Genomic DNA, 11,916 nt, shown 5'->3' with positions numbered 1-11,916 from the left:
GAGAGAGAGAGAGAGAGAGAGGATCTCCGCTGTGTTTTCTCTTTTACTTGTTTTATTTGAGGGGCTCCCTCTGATGCTGGGGTGGCACTGCCCACGTTCAGATGTGTTTTCCTCTCTAGCTAATGCTGTCTGGACAGTCCCTGGCAGGTTTTCCCAGAGATGTGCTGCAATAGCAAACTGCGTGGAACCACACAGCTTACACTTTGCGTATAACGTTCAATAGGCCTTTATACTTAAACTATGTTTTGGCTCAGCTTGTGTAACACGATTCTGGCTGCCTTAGCTTACCTATTTTTATCTCCTCCTCTCCTATGTGGTAGCTTTACCCAGCTCCATTGGGCTTTTCTCTATCTCCAACACAGTCAGCTGATTCTCATATCTGGCCTTTGGACATGATGTCCTCGCTCTAATTCCCATTTGTGTCACTTGTGAGTTACACCAGTGTCTATGAATGTCAATCTCTTGGACGTCCAGCTTAGAGTGGCCTGGGCTGTAGCTCGTAGGGCAGTCACCATCAGTGTCAAGCTGGTGGCTGGGGGTTGGGTAGCAGAGTCTGGTAGACTGTCCTGTGATGAGTGCCTGGGCTGAGGGCTCCTGTGGCAATGGCACTGTGCTGTTATAGCACAGCACACCGTGTGAGGTAATGAACTGTGTACCATTAGAACACTGACCTTCAGCCAGTCACAGAGCAAGTCAGTGCCTGTTCAAAACAAGTAATCCTGGCATGGCAGTTAAAGTTGCAGATCTGTGAGGTCCAGCCCCAGGACTGGGAAGTCGGGGATGTATGCGTGGATCCCAGCAGGGGTGTGTGGAGTCTTGCCTGGGATTTCTGCTGTGTGCAGCTACAGGTGATATCAGATGCTCTGTGCTGCATACATTGGATACCTCTGTCTATTTGGTCTGTGCCATCCTGGTAGTTGTGTCTAAGCCAGGCCCTGGTTAACTGTCTTAACAGAATGCACAGGCTCTATGGATAAAAGGTTCCATTATTCTTTTGAAATTTTATACACGAGAAGGTCCAGTTGGCTCAGAAACCCATCCATATTATCAGAAGATGCATCAATATTACATTTATCAATAAAAACTATGGATAATTAATGGAGTCTTTAAATATTTCACTGCTGTACATTTTAGATAGATATAAAATGACTTTAAAGGGCTGAGCAAATGACTCAGTTGGAAAAGTCCTTGATGTACAATCGTGAAGGTCCGAGTTTGCTTCCTAGAAACCATGTAAAAGTTGTCTGCGGCAATGTACACCTCTAATTCCATCCTAGGGGAGGAAGAGACAGGTGGATGGCTGGGGATTACTGCTCAGTCACTCCAGCCAAATTGGTGAGCTCTAGGTTTAGCAAAAAACCCCCCTTTGTATCAAAAAATTAGGTGGAAGCCTTGTGTGGTGGCACATGCCTTTAATTCCAGGACATATAGGGCTATTACACAGAGAAACCTCATCTTAAAAAGCCAAAAATAAATAAATAAATAAATAAGGTGGAGAGTGACTGAGGAAAATATCCACTGTTGACCTGTGACCTATACCCAAACACATATGTAAATGTACCCACAAACACACATGCCCCCCACACAAATGACTTACTTTCCATTTACTGGCACATATTCACACAACCATTTTTCATTTAAAACTGATGAATTTTTTTTCCCTTGGTGTCTCATTTTTGAAATTTTGAGAAAATCTCCTTTAAAAGTTGACATTTTGGAGGCATATCTGATGGCCCATGATTATAATCTCTGCACTTGGGAGACTGAGGCATAAGGATTATGGCTTCCAGTTTATCTCAAGCTACACAGTCATATCCTGTCTCAAAAGAGACTAAAAACATTGACATTTTTGCAATCAGAGTTGGAAATGTTGCCATTATTTTATATAGAAAGGTTGTGTTCTTAGAGATAGGCTCAGTTTTCTTTTTAAAAAATTCACAATGATTTTATTTGACAAGATGAAAAGAATTAGGATTTATTAATTATTGTGTGTATATGCACAACATGTACATGTGTGTGTGTGCCACAGCATTGTGTGGAGGCCAGAGGTCAGCTGAGTGGAACTGACTCTGTCCTTCCACTTTTAGGTAGGTTTGGGGACTGAACTCAGGTCATAAGATTTGTGCAGTAAACACCTCAGCTATCTTGATGGTTTGTGATTCATTTTTTAAAAATTCTCAATAAGAATCACAATATCCTAGGGCTGGAGAGATGGCTCAGTGGTTAAGAGCACTGTCTGCTCTTCCAAAGGACCTGGGTTCAATTTCCAGCACCCACATGGCAGCTCACAACTGTCTGTAATTCCAGTTTCATAGGATTTAATGTCCTCAACCTATGCACATAAAGAAAAATAAAATAAATTGTATATATATATATTTAAAAATTACAATATCTGTAAACAAGTCACCTTAATATTACACAGATTATCTTTCAATCTATCATCTATCTATCTATCTATCCATATCTATCAATCAATCTATCATCTATCTATCCATCCATCTATTATCTATTTACTGATATGTTTAATCTATCAGTGTGTTTCTGCTTGTCCTGTCTGCCTTTGGTGGTCCTGTGACTTAACATGCTGATTCTGCCCAGGGCATTTAATTGCCACGGGGAGGATTAAGATCATTATACAGGAATGAAAGAAGAATCAATGTTAAATGTTTGATGCTCACAGCAAGACTAGGGGGCCAGACTTTGGAACAAAGGAAGTATTCTCTTGGTTTCTTAAGCTCCCATTGGTGCGTCAGAGGCTGGAGATCTTCCTGGACGCTCGCTCAGGGGTGATGTAGGTGAGCAGTAGGAGAAGAGGGAGCTGTCATCCCCAGTGCAGAGTGAAGAGTGGTGGAGGACCCAGACGCCATGGCTCCAGACGTCCATCCTTGGACTGGCAACCAGTGTGGGGCTGGTATGGGGAGGGAAGAAGCTGCCCAGTGGGCTTGTACCTTTGCCCTGATCTGAGGTCTGTTTCAGTCTGTTCGAGCTGTTGCAACAAAATGACATGAGCAACACGGCTATAATCATCAGAAAACTGCTAGGTTCTTGGGGCTGACAAGTCTAAGAGGAAGGAGCTGGCAGTTTCCTCTCTGCTTCATACATGACCATCTTCTCTCTCTCTCTCTCTCTCTCTCTCTCTCTCTCTCTCTCTCTCTCTCTTTCTGTGTGTGTGTGTGTGTGTGTGTGTGTGTGTGTGTGTGTGTGTGTGTCTACAAAAGCATTCAGACTGTAGAAGGCCTTACTGACCTTGAATAGACCAAATAAGATCTCATTCACAGGTCCTGGGTAGAATTTTGGAGACATTTTTTTTTTTAACCTATGCCTTTGTGAAGGAAATATTAACCACTGTTAAATAAAAAGTCTCTATTTAAATTGATTATTTTGCTCTCAGGAGGCAGAGATATGTCATATCAGCAAAGTGTGTTTGTCTATTTTTTTTATTTACAGCATTGGGCATTGAACCCAGGGCCTGAGCACACATGTAATGGCACTACCATTAAACTACATTCCTAGCAATTGGCAGGTTAATTAGTCTTTGCATCTGTTATTTCTGTAGTGTTGCCTGCCTTTCAGGTTGCTGAGCCACTGTGAATCTGGCTACCAATCTAAAACGAAACAGAGACAAATACAGTCAAGTCGGCACAACTGAGGTGGTACAGCGCCAAAGCAGAGAGATTACGGCTTGAGGGACCATGTAATGAAAAAGGAAAAGGAAAACTGAACATATGAAAATAATGGGTGTAAAGGGCTGGAGAGATGAACGGCCCAGCGCTCAAGGGCACGGCGCTGCTGTGGCAGAGGATCCTCATTTGAGCCCTAGCACTTACAGGAAGGTTCACAACCATCTGTTGACTCCAGTTCCAGGGGGAACGGATGCCCTCTGTAGGCCTCTGTGGGCACTGCGCACATGTGACACACACGGTAAAATAAAAACAAAATCTTTAAACAAAATGAAATTTAAGGAAAGTGTGTTCTTCCTAGCTTTTAGTTTCCTCTCCCCCCCCCCAAAAAAAAGAAAGAAAAAAAGAAAAAAAAAAGATAAACAAACTTCAGACTTATTATTTCTTTAAAAGAGCATATTGCATTTCTAAAAAGTTTTACAAGTGTTTAAAACTGGATTAACAAATAAAAATATTGATGCAGAAATTAAAAAAAAATAAATAAAGCAAACCAAACCAAACCAAAAGTGGGATTACAGGGATGTACCACCACTGCCTAGTTTGGAGTATGATTCTTTAATAGTCTTCTGTAGGAAATTAAAGCATGTTTTTCACCTTGTAAATTTTATATTCAGCCTTAAACTAGCAATATAGTATTAATTTGAGGTTCTTGACGGCTTTTGCATGAAAAGCTATCGTATGGCATAAATATTTTACTTTCTGAAAAAAAAAAAATCCAGGCACTGAAATCTCTAATATCGTAGCATTAGTCACATAGGGCTATTTAAACTTGAATCAAATTAAAAATGTAATTCCTGCATCATAGCAGTTATATGTAATTTATATTTTTACAAGTTTGAAAAATGTTTATATGTATGAGTTCTGCCTGCATATATGTGGTGCCTGTAGAGGCCAGAAGAGGACACCAAATCCCCTGGAATTGGAGTTTTACACCGCTAAAAGTACATATTAGATACTGGTTGGAATATGTGGAGAAGATTCTATCCTACAAAAAATTCAGTTAGATCCTAAAGATGTCTATGAATACCTTTCCCCTGCCTCACCAGACAAGGTTTTCTGAGTATCTCTGGCTGTCCTGGGACTCCCTCTGTAGACTCGGCTGGCTTCCAACTCCATAGAGATCCTCCTGCCTCTGCCTCCCGAGTGTTGGGATTAAAAACGTGCACTACCACTACCTGACATGAAAGGAATGCATTTTCAAAGTAAGAATTGTTTTGCAAGCCAGGTGTGGTGGCACAAACCTTTAACCCCAGCACCTGGAAGGCAGAGGGAGCCAGACTTTGTGAGTTCTAAGCCAGCCAGAGCTACATACTGAGGCTCGGTCTCAAAGAAGGAAAAAGAAGAAAAAGAAAGATACAAAGCTTTAGATAAACCCAGAGAATACCTCATTATGGTTTTAATTTGCTTTTGTCTGATAGTTTGTATTTTCATGCCTTTTCATAGATCTGTTGATCTTTTTTGTGTCTTCTGTCGAGAAACACCTATTTGGCAAGAATGAAAAAAAAATTCTTAACATGTTATAACACAGAACCTTGAAGACTTGCTAAATGTAAGAAGCCAGACAGAAAAGCATTGTTTCTCTCATTTGTATGAGACGCCTAGACCACTAGCACCCACATGGTGGCTTACAACCATCCCTAACGCCTGTTTCAGGGGATCCGATCCCTTCTACTGGCTTCTGTAGCCACCAGGCAGACATGACATATGTATATACATGCACTTATGCATATAAAACGAGATTTGAAAAATCTAAAAGGAGGTGGTGGGGTGGGGCTGGAGACATGGCTCGGCAGTTTAGAGCACTGGCTGCTCTTACACGGGGTTCAGTTCCCAGCACCTGCAGGGCAACTCACAACTGTCCGAAAGTCCAGCTCCAGGGAATCCAACGCCCAGACGTACACTCGGAAAAAACACTGGTGTACATGAAATAAAAATAAATCAATAAGTCGGGCGTGGTGGCGCACGCCTTTAATCCCAGCACTCGGGAGGCAGAGGCAGGCGGATCGCTGTGAGTTCGAGGCCAGCCTGGTCTACAAAGTGAGTACAGGATGGCCAAGGCTACACAGAGAAACCTTGTCTCGAAAAACCAAAAAAAAAAAAAAAAAAAAAAAAAAAAAAAAAATCAATAATTTTTAAAAATCTAAAAAAAAATATTTCAATCTAGATTTTCACACAGAAAACTTGTTAATACCTATCTTCCCCCCTCCCCCCACTTCCCCACCCCCATCCCGTCTTGTTCCGCTCCCCATGAGTCCTCTTTCTTCTGTGCCTGTGTCCTTACTCTAGTTTTAAACCTTCCCTCTGCGTATGAGGTAAAGTGTGCCGTAGGCTTTTGGTTTTGGCAATTGGACATCTGACTCTTTTCGTCTCTGTCAGCGCGGCTCTGCTCTCAGAAGGTAACTCCTATGACAGAGCTCAGTGGCCAGGAAGTATGAGTAAATACAGGGGTAAATTGTCACTTCCTTGTAACTAGTTCCTTAATAGGTAGGTTTTAGCACCAGGCTTGTATGGTAAGGAGCCCCTCTCCCCATTTGGGCGCTACTCAGAGGCTTTGCCCCCTGTGCGAGATGACACCCATTTGACACTTCTCTTTGCTAGTTTGCTCTTCCGTTTTACAGTGGCCATTAGCGGCCGGCCCGTTTGAAGTTGATGGTCGCCTCCCAGATTCCAGGCTTTTTGTTTGATGTCTTTGATGGAGGCCTAGTGAAGGAGAGTTAGCCACACAGGTAGACAAGACAAGTGACAGCGGACTCCCAGGAGAAGGTGGCTTGTTCTCAGAAGACTCTGTGAAAAGAAAGGGATCCCTCTGAGCTTGAGCTTAATGTGTGTGGGCGGGTGCGTGCGTGCGTGCGTGCGTGCGTGCGTGCGTGCGTGCGTGCGTGTGTCTAGTAGGGAAAGGGAAGGACCCACCGGCAATTTAAATTACCCAAGCCAGTTTCTGTTTAGCAGACCTTAAGCCCTGAGCCTCTCTTACCCCAAGACGACAAAGCCGACGTGTTCCCTTTCTCTGCTGCGTGATCTTCTGTCCCTATGGATGTTCAGATCTTTGTCCTTGCCAGAGAATGAGCTCAGTGAACCCCTTGATGACCAGCATCTCCATTACACTAGCTTTATGGGATGGTTTTCCTGAAGAAACTGGTAACTTTTTGAGGTATTAATGATGGCACTCTGACTCAGGTACTGTGTGGGAATGCGTTTTCCCAAACCTCTCAGCCTAAAACCTGCTGAACTCCACACATTGCGTGAGGTGGAGCTGGCCAGGGTTTCGCATACCCTTCCTCTCTGTCGGGACGCAATGTCTCCGGCCACGCTGGGATGGTTCTTGTTCCTTCAAAGAAGAGTCCTCGATTTGCAGCGCACACAGCCCCTCTGACCTGGTGGGAAGCACAAACTCTTTGACCTTTCTCCAACCGAAGGAAGTGGAAGATGTGGGCATGAGGCCCAGGCAACCGTCCTAACAAGCTTATGCCAGCTGGCGTTTGAGAACTGCTGGTTTAAAGGTATCCAAGATCTATATTATAAGATTGGACCTTTAGAAAACTATCCCGGGTGTTGGTATGAGCTGCACGGGAGAAACCGTTGTTAAGCATATAGGCCTCCAACCTTAATGTTAGTGTGTATGCTCCCAGGTCAGACGAAAGTTAGGTGCCTTAACAGCTGTGTGAACTTAGGCAAGGTGTTTATTTTCTTAAAACCTCACTTTTAAAAATATCTCTCAAATAGGTAGAGTGGATACAAACTTTCAGACCACAAACCCAGGAGTGCCAAAAATTGACTTCCTTTTTTTGATAACTGATCTTTAGTGCTATATTCAGAGCATGTTCTCCTAGGTGGGAAAAACCCATAATCTTAGTCACCAGAGATGAATACTTAAGAAACATAACTACAGGCTACTTCTTAGCTGTGGGACAGAACACTGTTCCTACACCCAAAAGGATGGAAATATAGCGGGGCCTGGTGGCACAGGTCTGTAATCCTGTCAATTTGCAGGTTGAGGCAGGAGGATTGGAAATTCAAAATCTTCCTGGGCTGGGCTGCAGAGAGGTCAGCCTGGACACTTAGGGAGATCCCCTGAAACAAAAGGTGGAAGAGCCACGGGTATAGCTCCCTGGAGGGTGCTTGCCTCACGTGCGGACTGTAGAAGAAAAAAAAAAGTAGAAATATAAAATATTGATTTAATCAAAACTTGTTATGGAATGGTTTGGGGTGCTTGCGGAACGGGAAAGTGAAGATGGTTATGGGTAAAAGCTGCGTGTTATACATCACAGCGGGAAGACAACAGAAACTATAAAATGTTGAGAAACCCACATATAACAGAAAAAGCAAGTTTGAGTATACAAAAATGAATATAAGATTAAGGAGGTTATATCTGTGATAGCAAGAGTTTGAGGAAGATGCCGGGCGGTGGTGGCACACACCTTTAATCCCAGCACTTGGGAGGCTGAGGCAGGTGGATTTTTGTGAGTTCGAGGCCAGCCTGGTCTACAAAGCCAGTGCAGGACAGCCAAGGCTACACAGAGAAACCCTGTCTCAAAAAAAAAAATTAGAACAAAAGAGTTTGAGGAAGAATAGAAAAGGTAAGGATTGAGGACTGATGGCATTACTACTACTAGTACTTATTTTCGTTTCTGGAAACAGGGTTTTTCTATGTAACCCTGGCTGTCCCAGAACTTGCTCTGTAGACCAGGCTGGCCTTGAACACAGAGATCCTCCTGCTTCTGTCTCGAGTGCTGAGATTAAAGGTGTGAGCTACCACACTAGGTTAGGATGGATCCTTCTCTATGACTGTCAATTCTCCCTGTTCCCCCACCACCACCTCTGTATGTGTTGTGTACGTGTTCCCAATTCAGATAACAGTGTGGTGTCTTGCTCTATTACTTTTCACATGACTCCTTTGGCACAGGGTCTCTCACTGGACCTGGAGCCTCAGCACTGGGGTTACAGGCATGTGTGCGGCTATGTCTGATTTCCTACCCGTGTTCTGAGGTTGGAAGTCAGGCCCTTGTGCTCATATAGCAGGCATTTTCACCTGCTGAGCCATCTACTCAGCCCTAGATGGACAGTTTTTATAGTAGTCTTTTTAGTTAAAAATTAAAATCACATTCACCCCCTTTGCGTACTGAAGCAATGAAGATGCTTTGCAGCATCCTGATGCCAACACTTCAGAAAATGCTGGCCTCACTCTGAAGGGCCTCAGAGCTACAGTGAAGGGCCCAGGGAACCTGCTGGAACCTTTAGGTGCACTGGGGTAGAACTTAGTCCAAGGTGCTGTTCTGATTTTCCTTTACAGAATGAGGATGAGGTACCTTATGAAGGAACCAAACTGAAGCCATTTTGAGTAAAACTTCCATTTTGAATAGGGAGCAAACAAAGTTTAAGTTCCCAAGACCTCCCAGGGTAACTGACTTCCTGCGTGGCAGAAGAGACATGTACAGGGTAACTGACATCCTGTGGCATGAATGCTAGGCAGGTGGCCCCGCCACAGTTGAAGAACCCAAGCAATCGGAGCAGGTAAGTGTACCGCAAAGACACGTTCCTAAGGAAGTCGCCTATTCCCAACGCCTGATTGGTGGGATAACTTGGCTCAGTTGTCTGTGGTTTTGAGTTTCAAAACTCTGTTACATTGTGGCTCGGGGTCATAGCTCAGCTCCTGAGTCTGTTCTGCAACCCTGATCTATCAGTACCGGTCTGAGTTCAGTAAATCTTTGTCCTCTGCTTAAACACTCAAAGACACAGTCAGCTCCCGAGTCTGTGCCAGTGTGCCTGACTGGTTAGTCTTGCTTTGTTGGACTCTTGTGCCTGCTTGAGTATTTTGAATTTACAGATCCTTAACAGTATATGTTTCTTGTCTTTCTTATCCTCATCAACATTGTTAAGTTGGAAAATGCTTTTTGTTGAAATTAGAAATTTCTTGGGTCAATAAATATATAGGGTTCAGATGTGACCCTATGTTGCTTGTTCATATCTGAATCCAAGAAGATAAACTAATTTATAAAAGAAACAATATTGAACTTGTTCCAAATTCAGTTGCTTTGATCCAGCTGTTTAACTACAATTAAAAACAAGGCTATCAAACCAGGCAGAGGTCTCTTATGCATGCCTTTAATCCCAGCACTTGGGAGGCAGATGCTGGCAGATCTCTTGAGTTGGAGGCCAGCCTTGTTTACAGATAGAATTCCAGGACAGCCAGGGCTACACAGAGAAACCCTGTCTCAAACACACACACACACACACACACACACACACACACACACACACACACACAAATAAAACAAAACCCAAACCAAACTAAACAACTCAAGGATATCAGAAATATTAGATAACTTCTAGGCCAGCCTAGTCTACAGAATTCCAGGACAGCCAGGGCTACACAGAGAAACCCTGTCTTGAAAACAAAAACAAAAAACCAAACTAAACCAAGTCAAAAAAAACCCAACCAAACAAACCCAGCTCTAACCACAGCAGGGCTAAGAGTTTATCAAGGAGCCGAATGGGAGTGGCCATAGCCATGGGACACAGATTTAGTTTGCCCCAAATTCTATGTCCTAACATGGTAACAATTCATGAAGTTTTCATAGTAACAGAGCAAAGGAAGTCGTATGTCAAGACACTTTTCAGTATGTTAGTGGGTAAACCAGGTAGGAGGGCTGTAGCAGAGTGGGGAAACCTCTGCTCTGGGCTCAGATGCTCTTTTACAATATTCTTAGCTTTTCATGTTAGGTTACACACAGAGGTGGACAGTAAGTGGCCGTTTAAAGAGGCTAAAGATAGCCCAAGATGGTAATTAGGCTCTGAACCTGCAACCTTTCAACCTGCAACCTTTCAACCTTGTCACAATCGCTGAAGTTCTTATCAGTCCATCCACCTTTGCAGGTGTGCTCTCTTTCCTGGAGCCTTTGTTCATAGCAGCTGTAAAGACACAATGTACATTGTTAGACAACATTAATGACAGGTCACTCAGGAGAGCTGCAGACAAAGGGGCCAGCTCCCTCGCCTGATCTTCCAGATTGACAGACTTGGCAAATCCCTTTTCAGTAAAGCCTGAGCATTTTTAAAAAAAAACTAAATCGAGGTGCTGTGCACCCAATCTAGGACCCCTGCACTTTAAGCACGTATCCCTGGCCTACACTCCCAGTTCCTGCTTGGTTAATTTGAATGAGAGTCTCCAGTAATTTTAATCTCACTTGCTAGACTTCTCCCTGTGGCAGGCTCCCAGTGGGGACTCACAAGGGTGTGACGGTGCAGTATTCTTATCCAGCACCCAGATCATCCAGTCCTTCAGGTGTTCATGGCTGAAGAGGCAAGGGTTAAAGGGCTTTGAGGCTCTGCAAAGATAAGGAACATTCTCAAAACCCTGGCACCAAGAGGCTCCTGCCTGACTTCTCAAGACAAGGATAAGTCAGGGTCTCCTGCTCTTTCTCTCTGTCCTTCCCATCCTGCCTCTTGCCTTTGCTCAGCACTCGAGTTACTGCTCTGCCTGTGATTTGGTTTACAGCTTCCATTGATAAAGGTGTTTGGACAAGTCTGGTCTTTGTCTAGTCCTAGCTTGAAAAACAATGCAGTCCATTTACTGTCTTCAAATGCTACAAATCCCTTGTCAATATGAACCAACCTGTAGGATTAGTGCCCCAGTGACCCTTTTTAGGTCATGGCTTAGTTGAGACACAGGTCACTTTAAGGACTGGAGTATACAAGACAAGTGGAGTCTCCGGTCTGTAGAGAAAATGTGGCTTGTACATACAATGGATTTTTTTATTCAGTTGTCAGAAAGAGAGAAATCATATCATGTACAGGAAACCGAAGATCATCATGTTAAGGGAAATAAGCCAACTCAGAAAGACAAATATCAAGTGCTTTATTGCATGTTTTCTCTCAGATCCAGAATCTAGATTTAAATATACATATACTTAATTTATATATTATATATAAATAATATATAAAATATAATATAAAATATATCTATATCTATATCTATCTATCTATCTATTATATCTATCCATATATATATGTATATATATATATACATACATATATATATATATATATACTGGAAGTAGAAGGAGGTGGAATGAATGTATACATACATATACCCACATACATGCTCACATGAAAGCAGAAGGAAAGAAGGGACTAGTGGGAGGAGGGAGAGGGAACAAAAATGAGCATGGTATAGGGATGTTTACGCCTGAAAAATGTTGCAAGGAAGCCTAGTATTTTACAACTAAGATATTTATAA

The 11,916-nt window shown here is 43.0% G+C and overlaps 1 long non-coding RNA gene across 1 annotated transcript; it reads right to left on the bottom strand.

The window, feature by feature from the left end:
• Window positions 1-1,065: 1,065 nt before the first annotated feature.
• Window positions 1,066-6,478, bottom strand: LOC311597622. Its single transcript, XR_014779284.1, has 4 exons — window positions 5,962-6,478; window positions 5,065-5,161; window positions 2,679-2,986; window positions 1,066-1,273 (listed from the first exon to the last, which is right to left on the bottom strand). It is a non-coding gene; the product is annotated as an uncharacterized lncRNA (long non-coding RNA).
• Window positions 6,479-11,916: the final 5,438 nt, after the last annotated feature.

The sequence above is a fragment of the Acomys minous genome, assembly GCF_964271855.1.
Source record: "Acomys minous genome assembly, chromosome: 5".
NCBI classification, from domain to species: domain Eukaryota; kingdom Metazoa; phylum Chordata; class Mammalia; order Rodentia; family Muridae; genus Acomys; species Acomys minous.
The sequence above is the reverse complement of the archived record's forward strand: the minus strand, read 5'-3'. Positions and strand labels throughout refer to the sequence as shown.